Raw genomic sequence first — 24,915 nt, 5'->3', positions numbered from 1 at the left:
TTCAATATAAGGTTTGAATAGACCAACTACCGGGATCCAATTGACCCAGAGTAGCGTCTGGCAGTCTGTCTGAGGTAAGTTGTTCAGTAGCCTAAGCTACCGTGAGCTATTTTAATCAAGTTTCCTTTAAGCAAAACGCTATGAGGTAATTGGAGTTCCCTCTGGTTAACAGTTAGCGTGTATCTAAGGCTTTTATTGTAAACGGTACGGTTAAAAGAAGTAATAAAGAATCAGACACTGACTCTAGCGAGAGTCTTTCGTGTTTTTACGTTACCTGAAGGCCACCGTAGTTCTCTGACACGCTTGTGAAGCTGTGAGCGGAGGGGTATTCAGTTGGTTGCAATCTGCACCCTCACTGCTAAATGTCACCAAATCCCACACACTGTCCCTTTAAATGAAAAATACAAAAAAATATATCAAACATTGATGCTCAGTAAATGAGTTCTTGTATGCAGAGCGGTCACCATGGATAACAAAGAGCACATGACGTCACACATTATCGTCCCATCAGGACCGGCCGCCCACCAGTCGTAAACCCTCTCCACACGAAGCCCTAAAGCTGCATCCTCTCTTCATCCCGAGTGCACAACACCACAGCTGCAATCACACACTTGTACATGCATGTGCGTTTGCACACTTCAAGCACACACACACACTCGGTTATTGATGAGTGCCAACGTGGGGACAGCGCTGCCGGTTGTGTGGAAACAGAGGCGGTCCGGCTGCACTTGAGTCACAATGAATTCAGTTTCAAGTGCGTTGTGAAAAAACGATAACCTGGATCTTCAGAGGACGACGGAGCCCCACATACCCGTTTAGACACACCAAGAAACAATGGATCAAGAAACATCCAACCACACAGCCGTTACAAACTGGCTGCATGGCTGGGAATAATAAAAAGTGATTACACAGTAATCTTTATGCCGATTCCTCTCATCTTTGAATTACCATGCCCGTAAACAAGCACACGTTTCAATTCCATACATCAAAATCAATCTTATTTTGCACATACAAATGTTGGGATGAAGGAGGAAAAGTTATCAAGACTGAGATTTTGTTTCCAGCGTCTCCTCCACACACGGAGCTTTTCCATTTTCTTTTGCCGGCTGCAGGTGACTTCACCGCGTCGTGTGAATGAATCTCCCTGGAAATGGAGCCCCCGGGGTGGGCAGAGTGATGTGATTGACTGCAGGGGAAAGGTGAGTTACTCTGTGTGGCTGGTCCTTGTGATAACTTAGTAATTAACAGCAAGCCAGAACTTCAGCTCTGTTAAACTCAAAGGGTTTCAGTCAATACTATTGATTAGCGTTAACGAAAGCATTGTTTCACCTCTTTCAGACTCTCTTTGTCAGTGAATAAATGCTACTCGTGCTTGCAACCTGCTGCTGATTAAAGTGAAGGAGTCACAGACTGTAAATAAGAAGTGGACGTAGTCACCGAGACGTTGTGGACCACTGTTTTGAAGCCTTAGCTTTGGCATTTTGGCTGTCGCCATCTTGGTTTTTTGCAACCAGAAGTGACACGATTTTTTTAGGGCGGCAAAAATGTTACAATTAACTTTAATACACTGAAAACACCCTGTGAAAGGGTTAAAGATGCAAGACAAAGACACAGACAACTCCCAGATCGGACTAGGTTGTGGTAGCAACCTGTCAATCACAGTAAGCCCCGCCCTAAAGCACACTCTGCTTTATGGTCTATTTTACTCTAAATGGACCATAATTTACCAAATGAACATCATGCTGTATTGAAGAAGACTTAAAACTAGCAATTAACACCGTAAACTCATGTTCACAATGTTTACTGAGGTAATAAATCAAGTGAAAAGTAGAGTCAAAAGAGAGCACAATAGGCCATTCATGGCTTAATTGCGTCATGTGGTACACTTGTACTGTATGGGAGCAACTCCATTCGTTATGTTTTTCCACCTATTTACTCTTTTAAATTAAATTCATCACTTGCCTTTATGTCAGAGCTGTCAAAGCATATCAGCTGAATGTAGCACGGGAACCTGTAACCTGTCAGATCTTCAGCAGAGTGTTAGTGTTAATGCTCCAGCTCAGGTTTGGACTGTCGAAGGACAAACGGTGAGATAAAAGGTAAAGTGGTTCTGAGAAAAATGAGGAAAATTACAGCTTATGGCAGCTTTCAAACATCCGTTAACATCAATTATATGGGAAATGGGTTATTTCACACGAGAATTTGCAGCATGATAGAACTTCTATGGGGAAAATCCTACTTTATTCTCTTTTCACTGATATGTTGTACACTTGCTTGTGTACCACTTAGCAGAAGCATTTACAAAGATATACATAATGGCCGTTCTTGCATAAACCTTTAATATAACGTGTGTTTCTATCACCAGAGTGACAATAATCACTAAATTGTGGACTGTTGCGTATCAAACAGCCAACATTGATAAACCAAAGATAGAACCACAATCTGACGATGTCTTTATATTAGACTCCACTCTCCTATATGCAAAACCGCGAATAACCAGCCAAGAATATACAGCAGGAAAGATCTATTTAAAGGTTTAATAGCTTCAGACTTTGACATGCTTCAAGTGGAGTCCTCCATAATAATACGAGGATCGGTTTAAGGTTAGCACTAAAAGGGACCGACACTTCTGATGAGAGGTCAAGTATTGTCCTCACCATGCCGCTGCTTACAATCACCTGCAAATGTTACCAAATGTGTGCAGTCAAATCACGTAAACTGGGATGAATTGAAGAAACAGATTTTGTTTCCACCGTTATTAATGGCAGGCGACAAAACTGGGGTGAGTGTCTATTGTAGCAATCTCTTCTTTTTGTGGGATTCTACAGTGTTGTGGTGTTTAAAGATCTATTTTCCTTAAGAGTAGTTTTATCAGGAGGAATTTAGTCGCAGCAATATGTATTAAATATTTTCACAGAGCAGCCGGGTTTTTGCCCTCGGCTACTTTCTTGCAAACTGCTCCTTAATGTCCTGATCTGCAGCTTATTGTCTTCATGACTTGTTGTATAACAGCAACACTTTCTTATTTAGAAATGTTTCTGTGGACTGTCCAAATAAATAAGAGCGTGTGCCTTGCTTTTTATAAATAAGCACGTACTGTAGATCTTTTGGCCTGAAACTCAACCACAACAAGTGTGGAAGCTTCTCTGCAGCTTCATACCACAAACCAAGAGCAGCTCTCAGTGAAACTAGCTGATCGATACTTCTTTGACAGGCATGTTCAGGCAAGGAGAGCTGAAGCTATATGGCCGCAGTTTCAAATACGCCAAATATTTCACAGTCACGGACTCAGACAGAGAAGCGACGACTACCAGGAAGATATTCCCTGCACATCCAAACGTGTGCATGTGAATATTTTGCATCCAATTAAGTTGACGTGGGTTCATTAAATCATGGCACTCATTAAATCATCTCTGCAATTAAAAAGCTTTTGATGAGTGAGACACAAAGAAGTGACAGGCTGGCAGAAGAAGAGGAAAACACATCATTCAGGATGTTTTGTGATTATAATGAAGCTAAAACCTTATTATTGGTGATGAGACACCAAAACATGTAAAATGTGTGTGTGACACACCAGTCAGCTTCAGGTCTAATGATATCAACCCTCTCTCTCGTTGCCTGGGAAATGCCATCACCTGTATGTGTGCCTGCATGTCTTTGCACAGGCATAGAGGCATGAGAGGCGGGTAATTGTTGCTCCACTGTGGCAATCCGTGGGCCTCCTCTGGCTCTGCTTGGTCTCAATGCTGAATTATAAATGACCCTGTGGTGTGTCAGTGATGACAGAGGAGAGTGGATATAGAGCAAACACAGGCATCACACAGAGAAAAGATATCCGTGACGACTTTATTAGAGACCGGCTCCATCGCAATGGCTGTGTCACGGTATTTTCTTTTTAGAGATAAATTAAACAATCCGTCTCTTTTCGTCAGAATCACTGAAATCGGACTCACCTGCAATCAGAGCCACATAACTACATCAAGCCTGGTTTGAAAAACTACAAAAATGGGATAATATAATATTGACCATGAATTTCAGAGGCATGAAGTGTAGGAATATAAGAATCAGTTTCAAACTTAAGATATTGGGGAACAGGTAATATACAAAGCACGAGTTAAAGTGCAAATTACACACACGCACACACACACACACACACACTCACACACACACACCATAACTCCCATCTTGTTGTATGGGCAAAATTAGCAGCTGACATTTGCAAATAACACTCGATGACTAAAACAAATTAAAAGGATAACATTTAGAATTTTTTATGGTTTAAACCAACTTCTGGGCGTTTGAAATGATTTTTCAGGACGGTGATAAAAAACAAAAGTCTGGAGCCTTGTATAGCAGCTATAACAAAAGAAAACAACAACACATATGCTGATCAGATAGGTGACCTAAAACCCTGATACACTCCAAACTGTGGGTTTTGTTATCTGTTGCACCTCTTCTGCTGCTGACCTAATGAGCGTCTATTATCTGAGGAGCAGTGAATAATTTCGAACACAGCCTCGGGCGTAGGTTGCATGTCCACTTGAAGAAAAGCATCCTCCCCAGTTAATGAGCCACGTAGAACACGCTCTTGCTCTTGTATTGCAGTGTAGAGCTAATTAGTCTAAGTGTTAAGGTTATGATAACTTCAGATCTGACTACATTCTAATGTAACCCTCTTTGGCTTCATTACGTTCAGCCAATGCCCAATTTAGTATAAGTAGCCTTTTTTTTTAAGAAAACACAGCAAATTCATGTGTTTTTCTAATAACAATTATGTTTTCTTTATGCTGGACAGCTCACCTTTTCTTTTCATTCACTAATAAATCACAGATGTAAATGTAGCTTTGATTGTAGTCTTCTTTGATTTGGGACAGTTTTACTTAATTGATCATATTTATTATGACGTTCCTCTGATCCTCGGCGAAAAGATAAATGTAGCTCCATAACTCACGTCACGGCAGTTACGCACAAATCCATTAGACGGAAAACAAAATCATTAAATATTAAACATGAGCCATTCAGATTGATGACCACATATGTGCGTATATGAGTCTCACGCTTATGCAGGAAGACGTTCATGTACTGTATGTGGATATCTGTGATACGAGAAGACATAACCCAATAAAAGGAGATAAACAGTCATCAGGCTTGTCTCTCATTGAGGGAAACCATTACCTAGATATAAAAAGGCTTCACAATATCTTCATTGATCTCTGCAGCTGCACGTATCAAACACCATCTTTACAAAATAACCAAATATCGATCACCTCTAAAGAAAGGATCACTTAATTAATTTCACGTGACACAGTCTTTGCATATGCTGGAGGAAAAGCATAATGCTGAGTGTTCTTCCGAGGAGGTAAAGAACACAGCGTGTTCACGCTATGTGTGTTTACTCTGGTTTGTTTGTCCGGCTGAAAACAACATTATTTAAACTCAGGCGGCACCAAACAAGCATCAGCATCAGTCTGCTCGAAATGAGCGTCAGAGATGTTTGCTTTTCCACAGAACTGGTGACATGTGAAAATGAAATCCCATCAACAGCAAACAACCCCCCAAAAAATATGCACATCTCTTACCAAATAGCTCTGCTTGGAAACAACAGAATGACCCAAATCATTATCATATGATCATATCCCATTATCATGTTATTATAAGCCGAATGGTTATAGATGCCTCAACCTGAAGGCTTACTGTGTTACAGTTCATTACAACTTGGGTCTTGTTTTCATAGTTTGGGTCACCACTCTTTGTTCTGTGAATGCAGCAGCATTGTTGAAACAATAAGGCACACATTAGATACCGTATGAATATTTGTGAAGGCTATGTATATTGTCTAAACCTAACCAAACTGCATCTGAAATCTGAAAATAATAATAATAAATTCAGAAAACAATAAGTCAACTAGTATAAAATTAGACTTCCACTCCTTCAGATACTTTGTTGCTCTTTATATTACTATATATATATATATATATATAAAAAATAACCTTCCGTAAAAGTTTGTCTCATCGGCTTCGTAGTCGTAGGGACTATGTGCAAAAATGTTGATTATGCCCCAAAGTCTTGTTACAAATATGAAGAACAGAGACGGTAAATTAAGCCAAAGTCTATCATGCCCAGTTAGAGCTACAGGGACTCTTGTCACTCACTGCCAAAATCTAGAAATTAGCAGAACAACAGGTCGACATTCTGACCAATCAGCAATCTGTCTGATCCAGCTGACCCGTGTCACTGTTGCCCTAAAACTCAGCTTTGTACAACTGACCTGTCAAAACTGTCTCAGGTTTGGACCGTCTGCTGCAGGGTTTGCAGCAGATGACTGCTCTGTTATATAACTGCTGCTCTGCATCACAGTGTTTTTCCTGCCAGCTTTGCTGAATTTGAATGAGCGACAGACAGTCAATAGACGAAGGATCCTGACGTGTTTTTTTTCTGTCTCGCACCCATGTTAGCGAAGAAATAGTGTGTAAACTCTTACTTTTCTCTGTCCCCTTTATACTGCTTATCTTGGCTTGCCGTCCATTTCTAAACACGCTGAAGACAGCAGGGGATTTAATGATTTTTGGACACACACACACACACACACACTCCTCTGTCTCTGCCTCCGTCTCTCCCTCCCACAGGATGTATAATTCATTAGGCGTTAGTAGGGTTTGGCAGCCATTGGCTCTGTGAGAGTTCAGAGCTGCAATGTGACATGAATTTGGCAATCACCAGAAGAAATGTGTCCGAGCAGACTCCACGGGAGGACATGTACTGTCCAGAGAGGGAGAGACAGTGGGGCAGAGAGAGAGCTTTGGTGTGTGCTGGTGAGGTAGATTACTGGTGTCAGCGATGCACTTGGCTGCTGCTGACTGGAAACGATCAATTAGCGTGTCCAACCAATGCGACCGGTTAATTCAAAAGATTTTGGTAGATAGTGGTGGGAGCGTTTTTGAACTTCTGTATAATGTTATCCTGGCTTCTATCTGAGGTTGGAGACAAAGAATGTTTATTTCTGATAATGTGACTCTCTACAACTCCCTCCAGGGAAAGCCTCTTTTTGCCTGAGAGCCAGTTTCACAGCATGACACATAAAGCTGGTTCAGTCCTGTGCTCAGAAAAACTTCAGCAAGTGTGGCTGAAAGAGAAAAGTTTGTCCCGCTACTTCGACATAAAGACGGAATGTGTGAATTACTTTTATTTATTTATTTTGGCCATCGCGATTTTGGTTCTTTGCAACGAGTGAGCGGAAGAATGTTTGGACTGCAGAGGAGTGGCCTAAACCGCCCTAAAGCACACTCTGCTTTATGGTTTATTTGACTCTAAATGGACCATAATTTACTAAATGAACATCATGCTGTATTAAAGAAGACTTAAAACTAGTGATTGAGACCATAAACTCATGTTCACAATGTTTACTGAGGTAATAAATCAAGAGAGAAGTAGAGTCATTTTCTAATAGACTTCCATAAAACCGGAGTTCTATTTGCAACCGGAGGAGTCGCCCCCTGATGGCCAGTAGAGAGAATGCAAGTTTAAGGAACTTCCGCATTGGCTTCGCTCTTCAGAACCAGAGGTTGCCGCCTACATGGCCCCGCATACAAGCGCGCACTTGTTCACACACACACACACACACACACACACACACAACCACTCCAGACAAGTGCAAAGCAGAGGATTGCTATGCCACTATGGAGAGGCTCAGCATGCAACTCCCATCCTGCAAACCAGTCGTTGATCAGCACCACGGACAGCAACCACAGCGCCAAATCTATCAACGCTAATTTATTAACAGCCTGTCCTGGACTCAGCGGCCAAATGTTATCACAGACACAGATCATAGTAGGTGCGCATTATCCTACAGAGGTAACATTTACATTACGATTTGAATCCCTGATCCCACTCTATACTAACAAAGAGAAGCAGAAGTTCTGTGGGCCTTGAGAGTCATTAATAACACTGCTCTTGAACCGTGTCCTTTTCTGTTGCAATGTCCTGTTCTTTCTTTCTATTTCTTTCCGTCCATCGCTTTGAAAGCTCCCGGACCATTTTGTGTCCCCAATTAACTGCCATTCTCTGGTTGCTGTAAATTAGCTGCTAACTGCTGCTAGTTTCTTCTTTTTTTCTCGTAATAACGCCACTACAGTCCCGCTTTGAACAGGCTGTGTGAGAAGGGCTTCAGATTGACCGAGAATGAAAGAAAAGTTTGATTGGCAGGTGATGTCTGACTGTAAAGAGAAATTAGTACAAAAGAAGGAAATAAAGAGTGGTAGTAAAGTGATACAGATTGTGATTACCTACTGAGAGCTGCAGACGAACTACATGTAATCTTCAGAGCAGATGGATCAGCCTCGGCTCTCCATCTCACTGACCAGATGTGGACCTCTATTGTGTTTCTCTGCTGCTGTTTTCAAGGCTCTCATAGCAGAGAGAAAATCTGAAAAAACCATTACATTTTTACCAACCTATTATGATGAGCATACAATTGGTTATGTGCAAAATGTCCCTCTATAACGTCTCTCTCTGCATCATTCATCATCATGATCTAAGTACAGCAAACGGAAACACTTTAATTTCTACTCATTTTCTACTAATATCCTATTAAATTTCTTGTAGGTTCCCTGGAAGGACAAGTTCAAGTTCTCCATATATAATCCAATCTCCAATATCAAAATCATTTCATTTTACTTTCACGTTTAATAAACAAATCACTGCTTTCACCTCCATGCTGTATTACATTCCTGCTAAGGTAAATATCTTTGCATCAAAATAAGACTGGTTCTTATTCACAGTGCATCTACTGGAAGCTAAATAAAATAGCACCAAATCTTTTTACCCAAAATTAAACCAACAGATCGTTGCTTTCACTCCCATATTTAGCTAATTCCTGCTAACGCAAACATTTTGGAATCCAAATTTGACTTAAAATAAGGGTCTTCTTCACCCTAGTTTGGTGCATTTCCGTCCGTACAATATACAGTACATTACTCCTCCACTCTGAACTGCAACATTCAGGAAAGGTTGCGCACGAAGCAGCATGACAGCTTCCCGAGAAGTGAAGCCAAAAGATCTTTATCGCCCCACTAGCACGCAATATATACGTCAACATCGCAGTCAATCATCTTCATTTTCCAAAGTCGGGATCACGATTTATATTTGATTAATTGTGTAGCCCTACGGACCTGCTATGCATTGACTAAAATACTGGAATGAAATAATTGGACATTTTACCAACAATTGGTAGCAAACATAAACATATTTTCTCTGAGAAAATTACTAAGACGTGATTACAAATGCACAGACAAGCAAGTCTTACTCAATTAAGACCCAATTTGAAAGATTCTGATTGGTTTAAGAGGTTCAAACGAACAACTCGATTGGGATTTTTTTTTATTTTTATCCTGGCCGGAACAACACAATGCTGAGATAGTGCAAACCTGAAAAAAGAGACACTAAACGATTGTAATCGGAGCTGATGTGAAGGAATTAGTCACACATCCACGCTGAAATCCACATAGTCATTTATATGGGCACTACTCCCGCCCTCACACACACACACACACACACGCACACACACACATGCGGACAGGAACATCTAGCTCCCATCTTATTGCATATAGATGTACACAGCCTCAGGCCCTGCTGAAATACAGTATGCATGGTATACTTGTGTGCTTCTATGAATCATAATGAATATTTCATATTTGGCATGCCTTGTCTGGAGAAGCAGATGGTACCTGTTCTGCCCGTCTCCCGTGCACCTGGACCCTGTTCTCGTATTAGCATTCAAGAACGTCTCGTCCCTCTCTCACTTCTCTGCTCCTTAATGTCTCTCTCCCTCTCTCTCTCTCTCTCTCTTCATCTTTTCTCTGCCTCTGTCTAAACTGTGGTATGCACTCACTTTCCAGGAAACATCTGATTAGTTCGGTTTGACAGCTGCTCGATTTCCACCACATTTTGTTTATTGTCAATCTCAAATGGGATCTGTGCTTAAAATATGTACTTTATGGAGCACTTTGTCTCTTTGCAAACAGCAGTTGAAGCCATTAGTATGCCAAGCCAGAAACAAATGGTTATTTCATGCTCTTGAATTTAATTTCATTTTTTTCATTATTTTGTTTTTTGCTCCAGTCTTGTTTGAGGTTTGGCAGTCAAAATGCGGCATCACCTTCCTTGGACAATTTGCATAAAACTGACAATGGATTTTTTTAAATGTTGAATGGACAGAGCTGTTTTTCACCTTAGGATATATTGTATTATTCTGGCTATAAAGCAAAGCTGACAATGATTTTTTTCATCTTTATTTCTTTCCGAAATTCTCTGACATTAACTGCCGTTGAGTCAAAAGGCTGTAAATATAAAGGAAGACTTCATTCTAAGCTTGTAGAATTTACCTTTTAACCAAAGGTCAAAAGTAAGAATATCATTGTAAAGCCTACATTTGTGTTTTCATGCACAGTGGATTCAGGGATGGAGATATATTGTTGTGCAGAGTCACCATTATCCATTCCACGGGCATCCCATTAGTCAGCCATGTGGGCCAAGGGATGCCAAAATAAAAAAGAAGAAGAAGAAGAAAAAGCCACCTGAATCTACAGAGAATCCCACAGAGATGAAGCCAGACGCGAGAGGCTGCGCTAAAGCTCGACAGACGACGGCAGAGGAGCCAAGCCGCCCATCTCCCAGATGGCTCAATCCACAAGCAGTTAGGTGTGTGTGTGTGTGTGTGTGTGTGTTTGTGGGGGGGGGGGGTACATTTTGTCAGATTCTGTTAAATTGAAAATACTTTTCAACCTCGCTTTTTAGTGATCAAATTGTTTAGATTAGATGTAATAATGAGTCTAGAACTATAATTGACAGCATAAACACACAATTTCTTTCATGGACAATTCCAAATTACAACTGTGTATGTTCATAATAAAACATGGACAATTAAATAAATTGCAGTTTTGGTGAAAAATTGCAGGACCTTCACTCACTCAACAAACAAACCTCATAATAAAAGTGCAAAGGCAAAGTTTCCCTAAATGTCATTTCCTCAAAAGCTTATTTTGGACTTAGAGGTGTTACAAATGGCAAACTTTGTCTTCTTCACTCACGCTGAAGAACTTTCAAACCGACGACATGTTGTGTGTGTGTGTGAGGCGGTGACGTTACTGACAGTGTCGTGTGTGAGACGTGAAACCATCATGTGGCACATGTGTGTCTATGTGACCGGCAAATAAAACATACATATGAGCCGATCAGCTGACAATCGACCGGTTTCGACCGGTGGCTGATCGAGTGGTGCATCTCTAATGACTTAACTTGCTTTTTTGATTTTTTGGTTTTTCGTGTAAAGCTGAAACGATTACTCGACTTATCGATTAGTCGATCAATAGAAGATTATTCTCTGTGGACCGTGAATGTCTGCTAATGTTTATGGCAATCCATGATCCAATAGTTGTTGAGATATTTCGGTCTGTGTTGGAGCGACCGGACACCAGGCTGACATCCCTAAAGCCATGCTGCTGCCATGAGAGAATCGTCAAAGTAATCGTCAATGATAAAATGTGTACGGTGCAGGCCGAGTGAAGCACTTCGTAACCTGTATCATAACAATCATCTGCTATTGTCACATCTTGCCCTCAGTAATTTTAAATAAATGAATACATTCGTATTATCCTTGTATTCAAATGATATTCTTGGTTCCACTTAATAGCATAAAAGGCTCTGATTGTTCAGAAGCCACAAGTTCGTCAGTTTGTCGCATCTCAGAGCAGCAAAATCAAAAAGAACAGTTCAGTTTTGCTCTCTGCTTTGACCCACTCAGTTGACTCATATCACAGTAATGGACCTCGAACAGCCGGGGTGAAATGACTCGCTGAGACAATAAGTTGTATCACACACTCACTTCAGTGGTTATAAGATCTCAGTTCATCATCAACACTTAATGAACATCATTTTGTACAAATCCTAATGGTTTCAGTGAACAGCTGGACGTTTCAGTGATCAAGGTTATGTGAGCGTAAAATTGGATCATTCGTTTTTCTGGGGAGAATAAAAACCTTCATGTTGTCCGAAGGTTTTTAAAACATTGCATCAACATTGAGCCTAACCCTCCATTTTATGTTAACGTTGACATAGAGACGTCATCCACTGGTTTGCGGACTGCAGTTTTGAAGCCTCGAGTTCGGCATTTTGGCCGTCGCCATCTTGTTTTTATGCAACCAGAAATCAATCAGCATTTTTTGAAGACATTTTTCGGCGACCAAAATAAGCTTTCATAAGCTAAAAACACACTTTGAAAGGGTTAAACTTATACAACAAAAACAGACAACACAGTGGTAGCAACCTGTCAATCACAAGGTAGCCCAGCCCTAAAGCGTACCCCGCTTTATGGTCTATGTTACTCAAAGTGGATCATAGTTTACTAAATGAACATCATGCTGTGTTGAAAAAGACTTAAAACTAGCTATTGAAACCAAAAACTCATGTTTACAATGTTTACTGAGGTAATAAATCAAGAGAGAAGTAGAATAATTTTCTCATAGACTTCTACACAATATCACACATTTTTGCAACCACAGGAGTCGCCCCCTGATGGCCATTAGAAAGAATGCGAGTTTAAGGGACTTCCGTATCGGCTTCACTTTTGAAAACTGGAGGTTGTCGACTGGTTAACATAAGTCGCTGGATTCATATAGAGGACGTCCATGTAAATGCCTTAAATTCACAATCAAGTCCTCCTTGGTTGAAGCATGGAAGCAAGTGTCTAAAGACTGATCACTTCCATGCAGCAGGCTTTTTTTTAAATAGATTTAACAATGAAAAAAACATCGAAAGTGTTTTCTGCCATTTGGGGGGGACACTCTAGAAAAATGACATGCCGTTTGAGTGGAAGCGTTGAACCTTGTCGTCGTTATCGGTCCATGTACACAAGGTGGAGGAAATTGACACTGGAGCACTTAAGACCAAACTCAATCGGCAGCGACGTCTATTTGAGGGGCTGTTAATTAGAAAGAGGGGATTACATCTCTCTCTCTGGCACAGCCTCCGTCCCCCCAGCTAACCCTGTTTACTGTTTGTCAGAGAGAGCTGCCACTACAACACGCTAATGACCAAAGAACTGTTTTGACTTTTTGTAAATGTTCCCATTGGTGACGTTACACAAAATATGACGAGAGGATCAACATCTGTGTGTCTGGTACACAGGTGGAGCTGTTCAATAGTGGTTTTCTTTGTAGGTTTGTATGCGCTAACGTCACAATCAGAGTTGAAGTGATACATGTTTCTGCCTTCTGCCAAGGCAGAGTGTGGCGACGCACAGCAAGAGGTGGCGGCAGCAGTTACAATTACATAGCCCATATTTATAGTCAACCAAATATTCAAACAATTGGCGTAGTCCTTTACAAATCCAGTATGAGTCACAGGTACTTCACTTAGTTAACAAACACATGATTTGACATGTAGCCGCGGGTAAACACAAGCCCAAGGTTTGCTTTCCATCAAGAACAACTTTGGTGTCAACATTTTGAATGTTTTACTTTTACCCTGGAGCATGTCTATGCTGCTGGGGATGTTAGCGTTGTGCCACTGATCATTAGTGTCTTTACTGCCGAAGAGAAACCCCTCAGAGAGCGCTACACAAATATTCAACACTCTGTGTGTGCTTGTGTATACGAGTAACACACACCATAAGAGGATCTTTAAAAATGTTCCTCCTGCAGAGTCACATCGCTTGTCGTCATTGCTGACAGCGAGGACAGCGGTGAGGCTTCTAATCTCTCAATCCCTGTCCTGTTTGGTTTGATGGATGCTTCCACCATCACCGCATGTCAAAATACGGCAGCCTTAAGACAAATCATAACAGCATATGGTAGTGTTTCTGCTGCTGCAAGGGGATCGGTATGATAGAGTGGAAGGTTATCGTCAGGCTTGGGGAGTAACGGAATACGTGGAAAGGTGTTAAGATACCAAACAAACGTAACTGTAATCCGTAACAGATAATAGAAAACAAAGATGTAATCGGATAACTGATACATTAGCAAATAGGGGATCATAAACAGGCTTATAATTTAAAAATACAAAGAAACGTTATAATGCTATGCACACGTGCTCACAATACAACACTTATTAACAACACTTAATATTTACGTCTCACACAATAGTCTAACGTTAGTGAGACAAATGCTTTTATTGGGTGGAAATGTCGCCATTATTTTGTATGTAAATCAGAAAAAGGGGAATATCACCGTACAGTGCAAGTTTGCACAAACTGCGATGTTTTGCGCACTCTTTAGCTCACCAAGATTATTGTTTTTGCAAATTTCTGGTCCAGCAAACAAAATACAGGATAAACCGTGAAATTTACAGGTTCATTTGTTGAATTATGTTAAAATCCAACGACTCTTCACAACCCTGCTTATCACTTTAGTACAGTTGCATTGTGGGATCCTGCAGTTGAAATGTGGGTCCTTCCCCCAGTTATTTTCCAACATCAAAAGTTTATCCAGGTCTGAAAAGTATACTTTTTAAATCGCATAATCATCTTCTAGATAATGAAGTTTCTTCTTAGCTGAAAGTCTTTCCCTGTCACTCTGTCTTTATTTATGTATGCCTGCAGACCTTAATGGTGACGTGCGATTAGGAAGTCTCTCTGGTCTTCATTAGAGGGGTTTTTTTCCGCACAACCTTTGTTACAGAGGGAGAGAGAAAGGAAAAGGGAAAAAAAGGAAATGGGCTCAGGAGAGGGAAAGACAGAGGTGAGGACACGGGAAGATGGTTGAGATGAGAGAGACTTTCGTGCAGCATGAGCGTGAAAGTAGAACGGATTAACGGTGTTAAACTGTGGGCATCAGGAACTGCATTGCCTTCGCCATAATAAAAAAACAACTACCTATAAGCCTCTTGCTTTCTGTTTACTCCACCACAGCTTTGGAGACATAAAATGTAATAGAAGGACTGAAACAGAATAGGAAACCATTTGGATGTTGATGGATGTTTGTCTGTGAAACGGCTGCTTGTCTGGGTCCTTTAAATGTGATCAGCAGGAGAAGGATCAGAGAAATAACACAGTATTGTTAACCTTGTACATTTTTAATGCCCATCGCTTCAATATTTGATGGGCCGAGAGGCTCCGCAGATATTGTGGCGTCAGCTGACAGATGTTAGCGTTACAAGTCTTGGGGGAAATCTCAGAGCTTATAACTTTATGTCTCAATCTCTTCCTCTACGAGAGGAGAGGATAGAGACTGAGAGAATATTAAAAAAAAGAAGTGACAACAGTGTTATTTTTTGTGACGATCCATTTTTATTCTCGTGTTGCCCTGATTTTCTAACCAGGGCTGTTTATAAAAAAAACAGGATGAATTGATGTTTTTGGCCACCTGAGGGCAATGCATGAAGCTATAAACATATTATCACATAATAAAGTTTAAATGGCAAACCTGTTGGCAAACAGTGCTTATTTGCACGTTGACACAGTGTACAATTTGGGTTTTAGAGCTTTTTCAATAAAAACAGACTTGAAACGAGGCTGATGAGAACAGTGAGACTCAATCAAAACCAAAATCCAAACTAAACAAGTTCACTGAGAGTGCAGATATCCACCAGGCGAGACTGCCTCTTCCCTCCCAAATAAACAAACACTCAACTGTCCCTCAAGGCTCCCTTACACTCAAGATGGAGGCAACCACAACAAAAAACAGGGATTTGTTTACCTTGTACAGTGTCTAACTTTAATGGAACATAACATATTGAGTATAGAATTACTTTGCAGAATCTCTGGTTCAAAATGAGACCAACCTTTGTTATGGATGTTAGTTTTTGAACCACGACAAAGGCCAAAATGTGGCCTGCAAAAGAATAAGCCGAGACGATTGCCAGAAATTCCCAACTGAAGCAGTTCATCACATGCAGCCCCTACCAACGTTGAGTACGGAGTCAGCAGTCAACGGCGGTATGAACTAAAATGAGTCATCGTAACCACAACGGGTTCTTGAGCATACAGTCATAAATGTGCACAAATAAATATTTGGCTGAGGAGTCCAGTGGTATGCAAGGTTAGCAGTTCAACCTTGAAAGCAAGTGTGGTTTGAGCCAAATTTAAAGAAATTCACTAAAGGCGTTCCTGAGACATTCAGGAGAAACATAATGCCTCCAGCCACGACTGTGGCCATCATGGAGGCATAAAAACATTGTGAAGCTTTAAGCTTGCTCTAATAGCAGCTTTAAATATCTATCAAAATTGTTTATTTTTCCTTAAATTACTCTGGAATTAAATCCAATCCAATAAAATAGGACAAACAAAAGTATCTGTAATGTACAGCCCTCAATACCTACTAACCCTACACCCATTTGATTTTGAATCAGTAACTGGTGGTGTGCCACTTAATCGATCAGTGATCTGTTTTGCCAACAGCACCGTGTTTGCTGTACTCGATTTGATATTGATTAAATCATTATTCCAGCAGAAGTAAAGACGCCGTTCCCGCCTCTTATCTCGTTATCAGATGACTTTTAAATGTTGTGCACACATCGTTCAGCTCAATGTGCCGTTTGTCTGCGACATGACTTCCGCAGGTGTTCCCTGTCGATCATTAACACTTTGGCATCATTTAACAATTTAGATTTTCTCGAAAGGAAGAAATTGAAAGCAGCTTTAAAGAGGAGCACTTACTCATTTTAATAAGACGTCTTTTATAAAGATGGCTATAGTAATGGTTAATAAATCATTTGCTAATGCTTTATGAGCATTAGTAAAAACAATTATTGGATTGTCAGGTTGGAAAAAATCTCTGGTTTGTGTCTGTCGACCCACCACTTTGGTTCTGACTGAAAATAACTCAACAACTAGTTGGTAGATTGCCGTGATTGTTTTTGTCTATTTGTAGCCTCCAGAGGATGAAGCTCTCTCACTTTGGTAATCTCCTGACTTCAGAAGTAAGTTGACAATGAGTCTGCCTTCCAAATTCCCAGTGTATTCCTCTAAAGCCAATGAGAGCCGAGGAATAAAAAGCCAGGCGTTTGCACCCAAACATGAAACAAGCTTTGATGAACTCCACCGCTGGGTCTTCTGCTGTCGTGAGAGCGAAAGAAAACCCTTTTGTTCAAATAGAAAAATCTATGAACGAGTGGGAGATGAAGCGAAAGACAAAAAAAAGAACATAACGCAGAAAAAATGAGGGTGTTGCAGGAAGAGAAGATCATAAGTGATGTACAGTACATCGTGAGCGTTTGAACTCTGTTCATGTAATGACCTGTGTGCGTGTGTGTGTGAGTGTGTGTGTGTGCTGACCTTTTACACTGAGGCAACATGGGAAATCTGTGTTTTGACATGTAAAGTAAAATTCAGCTCCCCCTGGGTGTTTCCATTTGAGACACACTTGCGAGAAACAAGAGCCGGAGAGACAAACAGAAATGCTGAATGCATAAATTATAAGGTTATCATATTGACAGCAGCACGTGTATTTATGCTTGACTGACTTCTAGGAGACGTACGTAACAAAGAAGAGGAGTTAGGGAATGACAAATTGGCTGGTTTAACCATAAAAAACACAGACGCATGGTGAAATTGAACCACTCTCTGGAGAGACAGATTCTTGGGGCAAGACAAATACAAAGACAATAATGAATCACTAGGTAAATATTTACACTTAAAATAAAAGGACATAGGTATTTTTCAGGAACAAGTTGTTGGGAGTAAACAAATGGGGCAAGATCTTTCTTGCTGCGACTTCAAATAAAAACCAACTACAATAGTAGAAGTAGTAGAAGCTATCTTCATAAAACCATTACTACTACATGACTTACCGTTACCGGCACTAGGCTAAAGGTGGACTAGTCTTTGGCGTGATGATGTTTTGTAGTTTAATTTAGCCACTTGTTAGCAACCGCCTTTTTTTAAGATATATAAAAGCTTCAGTTGGTAGTGCCTTCTATCCATGGCACTGTCTGTAGTTGTGCGTAGAAGATTGTTGATGTCTGTCACAGACTAAGGCTGTCTGTCAAAGACTTTAGCTGCCTATCAAAGATAGGCACGTCATGACATCAAAAGATTTAGTTGTCTGGAAGACTTTGGGTGTTTGTAGGATTCTCCTTTTGTCTGTGGAAGACTTTGGTTGTCTAGAAGACTTTGGTTGATTGTAGGATTGTCCTTTTGTCTGTAGAAGACTTTGGTTGTCTAGAAGACTTTGGTTGTCTAGAAGACTTTGGTTGATTGTAGGATTATCCTTTTGTCTGTGGAAGACTTTGGTTGTCTGTAGAAGACTTTGGTTGATTGTAGGATTGTCCTTTTGTCTGTAGAAGACTTTGGTTGTTGAGAAGACTTTGGTTGATTGTAGGATTATCCTTTTGTCTGTGGAAGACTTTGGTTGTCAAGAAGACTTTGGTTGATTGTAGGATTGTCCTTTTGTTTGTAGAAGACTTTGGTTGTCTAGAAGACTTTGGTTGATTGTAGGATTATCCTTTTGTCTGTAGAAGACTTTGGTTGTCGAGAAGACTTTGGGTGTTTGTAGGATACTCTTTTTGTCTGTAGAAGACTTTGGTTGTCTAGAAGACTTGTCTGTCTGTAGAGGATCGTCACTGTAGTAGATCGGACTCTGAAGGTAGATCGGACTGCAGTGTGGCACAAGTCACTTGTGAGTAGTTAACAGTTAAATGTTCTTTGATTATATAATGTAATGAATTTTAGAACACTGCGTCACATAGAACAATGGGACGATTCTTAGATTGTGAGTGGCACATAACGTGATGTTATGCAGCAAGTACAACTACAAAGCCCACAGTCAGCAGGGCAGATAGGGAAATGTTTGCTGCTGAACCATGTACGCTTCTGGTCCTAGTGAGGCAAAGGATGTGTAGGAGAAAAACAATGACTGAGGGGTACTGAGAGGAGCAGGGCTTTAGTTATGTTACCAAGGAGACAGAGTGTTAACATTTTGATTTATTAGCTTGAGGATCTCTTAATTCTTGCATGCAATTGCAATTTATGTTCGATTTATTTTCTTTATGTTATCAAATCAATGAGTGGAGAGGACGGCAGTAGTCAAAGTGCCCTTATGCATTCTCTAATAAAGTTAATTCATTTTGCAATCACTTCTACTACGGTGAAGAATCACCAGGACCTGAGGCCTATATCTCATGGCTAGTTATGTTGTTATGCAGTCGTCTTGGTGCAGTGGCAGATCTAGAGAAATATTCATGGCGTGGCAATAGGGTGGCAACATGGAGACGCTCAGGGCTGGCAGAAATAGATATGCTGATTTAAACAAAATCACATATAGTGATAGCTGTTTGGAAAAGCCCCCAAATGAAGAACATTACATTATTATGGCACATGAGTAAAGCATTTAATAGAAATACCCAAAGGTGGCTTTATAAATCAGTAAGTTGTTATCATTCCCAAATAGGCCTATTCAGACATTTCCTCATACATATAGGTTTGTTCATTTTTCGTGTGTTTACCTACCAAAGTCCAGCAACACTGTCAATTTCCGCTCGTTAAATGCAATCTTTTCTAAATAAACTTCCGTCTCCAGATGAAACAACTTAATTAGGTTAAGGTAACAAAAAAACGTTAGGTTTAGTAAAAGGTCGTCATTTACTGAACAATCAACGTTCACTACCTTATTTCACATGGGGAACCAACAGTGGTCTCCTGGATGAAAGATCTGCGTTGTGTAATAATTAATCCAAATTAATGCGTCGACACTCTCAGGTACTTAGCTTTTAATGTCACTTCATTGCTAACTGATTTACAATGTGGACACGTTTGTCTGCAGAATGAGCAGTTTCAGACATGATGGTAGCTGCAGGTGACACTCCGGTGAATGTTTGGTCAGGTTTAATCTGTCCCCCACACAATCAAACACCAGCTACTATAATACTACACAAGCAGAATAAAACGTTTTCTAGAGACCCCACAACATTTTGCTGTTATTGCGTATTTCACACACTGCAGTACACGAACAATTAATATGCACCGGCTGGTGTAGTTTTATTGAGAAAATGCCTGCGCTCAGTGCGTTCATATGCTTAAATTAACAATGTATTTAGTTTTATTTTTTTACCTGGCTGATAACTACATTTTGTCAGTTTCGGGCATTTATACCTAGAATTTAGAAATGTGATTCCGTTCAGCCAGAAATAAAAGTTCTTCGAGAGGACACACATCAGAGCAGCAAAAACTCCAAAGACATACAGTATGTCCTCGCTTTGCTAACTCTTATTTGAATTCACTGTTTTCACTTCAAATTCCCTCCTCCTTCACTTCCTCTGATGTTATCTCTGTCTTTGTCAGCATACGCACGCATGAAAGCACTAAAATTTCTGGACAGGACAGGGCTATATCTGTATGCAGGAGGTGCGTTGATCCACGGTCAGTCTCATTTTGCTAAGGAGGAAGCCTGGGACGGATGGACGGGTAATTTGCGGCAGCGAACACAGAGCGGAGGTCAATGAGCTCTTACATGGCTCCATCTTGCATCCGTCGCTTTGTATGGATATCAGTCCACCGCCTGCAATGATGGTTGGACAGGTGTGTGTATGTGCACGCAAGAGAGTGTGTGTGTGTGTGTGTGTGTGTGTGTAAACATCTCTGATGCATGATGACTAGGGAGTGTAGTGGTCAGCCTTGGGGTTAAAAGGCCGCTGTGAGTCTGCAATCCTAAAGTTGGTGTACAGAGTCGTCCCCCCCCACCCCACCCCCACCCCACATTATCCACATTCAATCACATTCTGCCTGACGACACGGCTATAGTGGGGTTGCCATGACTCACTGAGGGCTAAGATCCAATTCGTCTGTGGTAGAAATGAATCACAGGACATCAGGTAAAGCAGTATAGCTATAAGTAACCAGTTGTCCCACAGCTGCTCCGTCAACACACCCAGTGAGCACCAACCGGGGTTTCAACGTTAAAACTGGTTGAAATTCGGTCTGAACGTCTAAGACCTATTTTCACCGTCTTTTCAACCGGCTGAAATACAGTTACAACTTCAACATGTCACAAAACACCAATTTGTTTTAAAATGTTGATGGTTTGTTCAGTTGTAGGTTGAAAGAGACACGATATTGGTTACTGTGAAGGTATTTCTCCTAAGTCATATTACACTGGTCGGTGAAATGTGGTCTAAACGAAAACGTGAACACGCGTGCGCAGGAACTTTGGTTCAGAGTGCTTCTACAATTTTGAAAGATGCACTGGTCTGGAAACTCGGCACAGGACTTGCGGAGCGAAGTGAATGGGCTGACGGAATAAAGGTGAGGCTTCACGCTAACTAACGACACACTTTGTAACTACTGAAATCCAATAATGCAAACCGGAATTAGCACCATTTAGTATCATTGAATGCTGCTAATGATGAAGGTGAGGCTGTCAGCTTGTAGCTACAGCAGCATGGGCCAACAGTAAACATAAACGTGTCTGTAAGTTAATGTTGGAGACTGTCTTTATGGGCTGTTGCTGTAGCCTAACGTTATAAAATTGAGTTTTTAGGACATTTTACATGTAAAATACACAACAGAAACTGGGCTATACACAGTTTAAATGGGGAGGAAGTGAGTAAAACAAAGTGATGTACAAATAAGAAGACGGTCAAAACATTGTTGTTTGGCATACAGCAATATACAAACAATATAACAAATTATATTATCCAAGTGATCATCTTTCCATTGAAAAGACATTCAAAACTAGTCCACAAGTGAGTATTTCTTTCAAATGTTTGTTTTATTAATACATGGTCTTCTGTTTCTTTAGTAAGCCTCTAAAATGATGATATATTATTATTAGCACAATGTAGACGAACAATTGTAGTATTGCAAATCCCGTTGAAATCTGCTCTAAACGTGAACGTTCATTCAACGTCTTCAAATAGTCGTTGAAAAAACGTTCACTTTTGAACCAATTTTGAACGTCTTTTTAACGTCTTTAAACGGAAGAATGTTCGCTGGGCAGTGTCATCCAATCTCATCTGTCCCGTCTTCTGTAAAGGGGTTCACCAAAACACCATAACCCAGAGCTCCCGTCTCTTGGAGGAAAATGAGCCAAAGTATGATTGAAGGGGTCACCTCGATCTGCCTCGGCAGAAAAGTGGCCATCATCTTTTCAAGTTCAGTCTATTACTGTCATTGAGTATAATTTTCGTTGGTGCAGAAAAGAAAAGTGTGTATGACGTATGAAACTATTGTTATGTGAAGTAAAATTACAAAAATACGAACGGACGAATAGATTTTCCCAAATCCAAAACATCCACTAACCAAAAGCTGTTTTTAATGTTTTCACTTTGTGTATCAAGTTATTTTTTCAGGGTGAAACGTCTCGTTATCTCAAGTTGCTTCCTGGTCGTCTCCATGATGAGACGGAGTGCAAACATGTCTTGATTGGTCGTTGAAGTCAATAGGCTTCTCTTGTATTTCACACAAAAGTCTTTGTGTGAAATACAAGAGAAAATCAATGTCTCTGTCTTTCTGTGTTCCTCTCTCTGCTGCTGCCACACATCTACCCTCTTCTCTTCTCTTTTCCTCCTCCCCGACACCTCCTCAACTCTGAAGGGGTCTCGACTACGTCACGCTCTCTACATCACCACGACGTCAAGACTACTTCAGCTGCTCGCTCTGCTCGGTACAGGAGGGGGGGCGGTCAAATCCGCCCACGCCTCGGTATCTCAGTAAGACAACCATCAAGGCCCGGTGTCGTACGTTCTGACCTGCTCCAAAGGAAATGTTAGTCCAGAGGACGTAATGTACTCAGTTAGTCTCAAACACACCTGTAGTGGGAATCACTAAGTCTACGGGTCAAAGATGTCTCAAAAACTGATGGTGACTCAATTTCCCCCACGAGTTGGCGGAGACCAAAGACGGAGCTGAAAGAAGAGTGAATATTGGACTTCTGGTCACCAGGTGCAAACACAAACACATCTCTGAAAGAATAATGTTGCTCTGTAACGTCTGGATGTGTAAATAAGCTTTCTTACAAGTTTACCATGTCGGCTTCAACATATGCAAGTTTCCACAATGTTTTAAATTGATTTCATATTGAGCACTGTGAGACTCCATAACCTCTGGGCCTTTTAATGTCTTCTCAGTGCAAACAAATGAGTAGAGTCAAACTATGAACATGTGATGGAGCTCTGTGGTGAGTAAAGGTGACCGATGCTCTCGGCTGACTCTGGCTAAGCAGCCGGGTTTGTGCCGCCACCAAAGCGAAACAATCTGGATCTCTGTGGCTCCTTCTCAGTCTGCTACAGCTAATTGGCTCCTCTGAGAGCCACGTTCAGCCATTCGTACACATGCCGACATCCACGCGCAAACACACACACACCAACCCAGGACCTCCCAGCCATCTGCTGGGGGCTCGCACATACAGGTGCTCCTCTGCTCCTGCTTTCTCAGCTCAATGCTCAGGGGTTGGGGGGGCGTTTCAGGTCCCACCAGCCTGCTGTTGTGTTTGATCAGTCGTGTCTCGTCATTGTAATTTTTGCAAACCTGCAGTTCACGACACGTCTCAGTGCAAATCAGACACGTGTCTCACCTGCCTCCAACCTCCTCTCTAGTTTCTGAGAACGATTCACTTCACACAGACCAGACACTCCACTGTACATTTCACACGGCTCTCATTCTCACCCAGTCACATCATTCATTGATATACTGTACCACAAATCCTCTGTAACATTATCCCACAGTGTTGCTTCCAGGGTGAATCTGAAACGCAACGCTGCTGACATCAAGCTGTGGAGGCAGGGAACTACAACAGAGTCAGATTGTGACGCACTTTATCGCTCCCTCTGTGGGGAAACGTGTGTTCTCTGGACTTCTTGTCAGTATTAATCTAACTGGGAGTGAGTTCATTTGATCTAGAAGACAAAACAAGCCAAGGGAGGACACGTAAAGCTGCACTTATTACCAACATGGTGGCTTAATGTGACAGAAAAACAGGACAGACAATCACACATATGCTCAGAATCCCTAAAACAATAAGCATATAACAGACATTAACTTCACACTTCTGCACTAGTACACTCCTTCTCTTTGATAATATTAAGGATGAGCTGCATTGGGTTCTGGTAGTGTGCATGCTCACTCACTGACATGGCTCGCTATGACACGTAATAGAATGGAGCCGTCGTTAATGTGATTAATCACACCTGTGCTTGACAAGCCAAAAGGTCTGCTATGAAAATGGTCGTTAGTTGCTCAGTAAAGGCAGGTCATTGTTCGAATACACAAAAAACAAACGTGGTGTTTTTCCACTGACACATTTTGAATTTTCACACGTCACAGTGGGCAAAGCACAGGTGAGAACATAAATAAAGCTCACCTGCGCTGGTCAAAATGGCTGCTGTGAGTCCTTAAAGACAAGAATGCTCTGAAGTTGTTTTTATTACTTGATATCTTGGAGGTAATTCGATAAAGCCCTGTTTATGTTTGCATTTTATTAATTTATGTATTTATATTTTTCTATTTGATTTTGATCTTGCTCAACTTGAGGCAGAATGTTTCCTGATGAATGAGACATGTAAAGATGCCTTGTTTGTTTGTATAAAGAAATAAAGTCTTGTTTCCGTGCTGTCGTCTCCACTAGAGGGGGACGACAACCCATGATGCACTGGGCCATGTGTAGACTATATGAGGTCATATGTTTTTGTTCAGTCCTTTAGAGAGTCAAACATAAATCCATGTTATAACAGAAGAAAACCATCTCTGTAGGATAGTTTATACATTCGGATGCTGCAAGTCAAGAATGGTTTATTAGAATTACAGTTTGCACTCTAGTTCACCCCGGAGTGTCTTGTGACGTTACTGTTTTATGTGTTTTTGTTCCATTCCCAGTGTTCCCAACATTGGGGGTTGAGGTCTACCGACTCATGGACACCAGACCTCAATTCATTGTTCCGCTGGAAACTTAATCTCCAAGTGTTTGAAAATGATACTTTACCTAAAAAAATCAAAAG

The sequence above is a fragment of the Anarrhichthys ocellatus genome, unplaced genomic scaffold, assembly GCF_004355925.1.
Source record: "Anarrhichthys ocellatus isolate YVR2014 unplaced genomic scaffold, GSC_Weel_1.0 scaffold14, whole genome shotgun sequence".
In the NCBI taxonomy this organism is placed as follows: domain Eukaryota; kingdom Metazoa; phylum Chordata; class Actinopteri; order Perciformes; family Anarhichadidae; genus Anarrhichthys; species Anarrhichthys ocellatus.
This window is presented reverse-complemented; position numbering follows the sequence as displayed.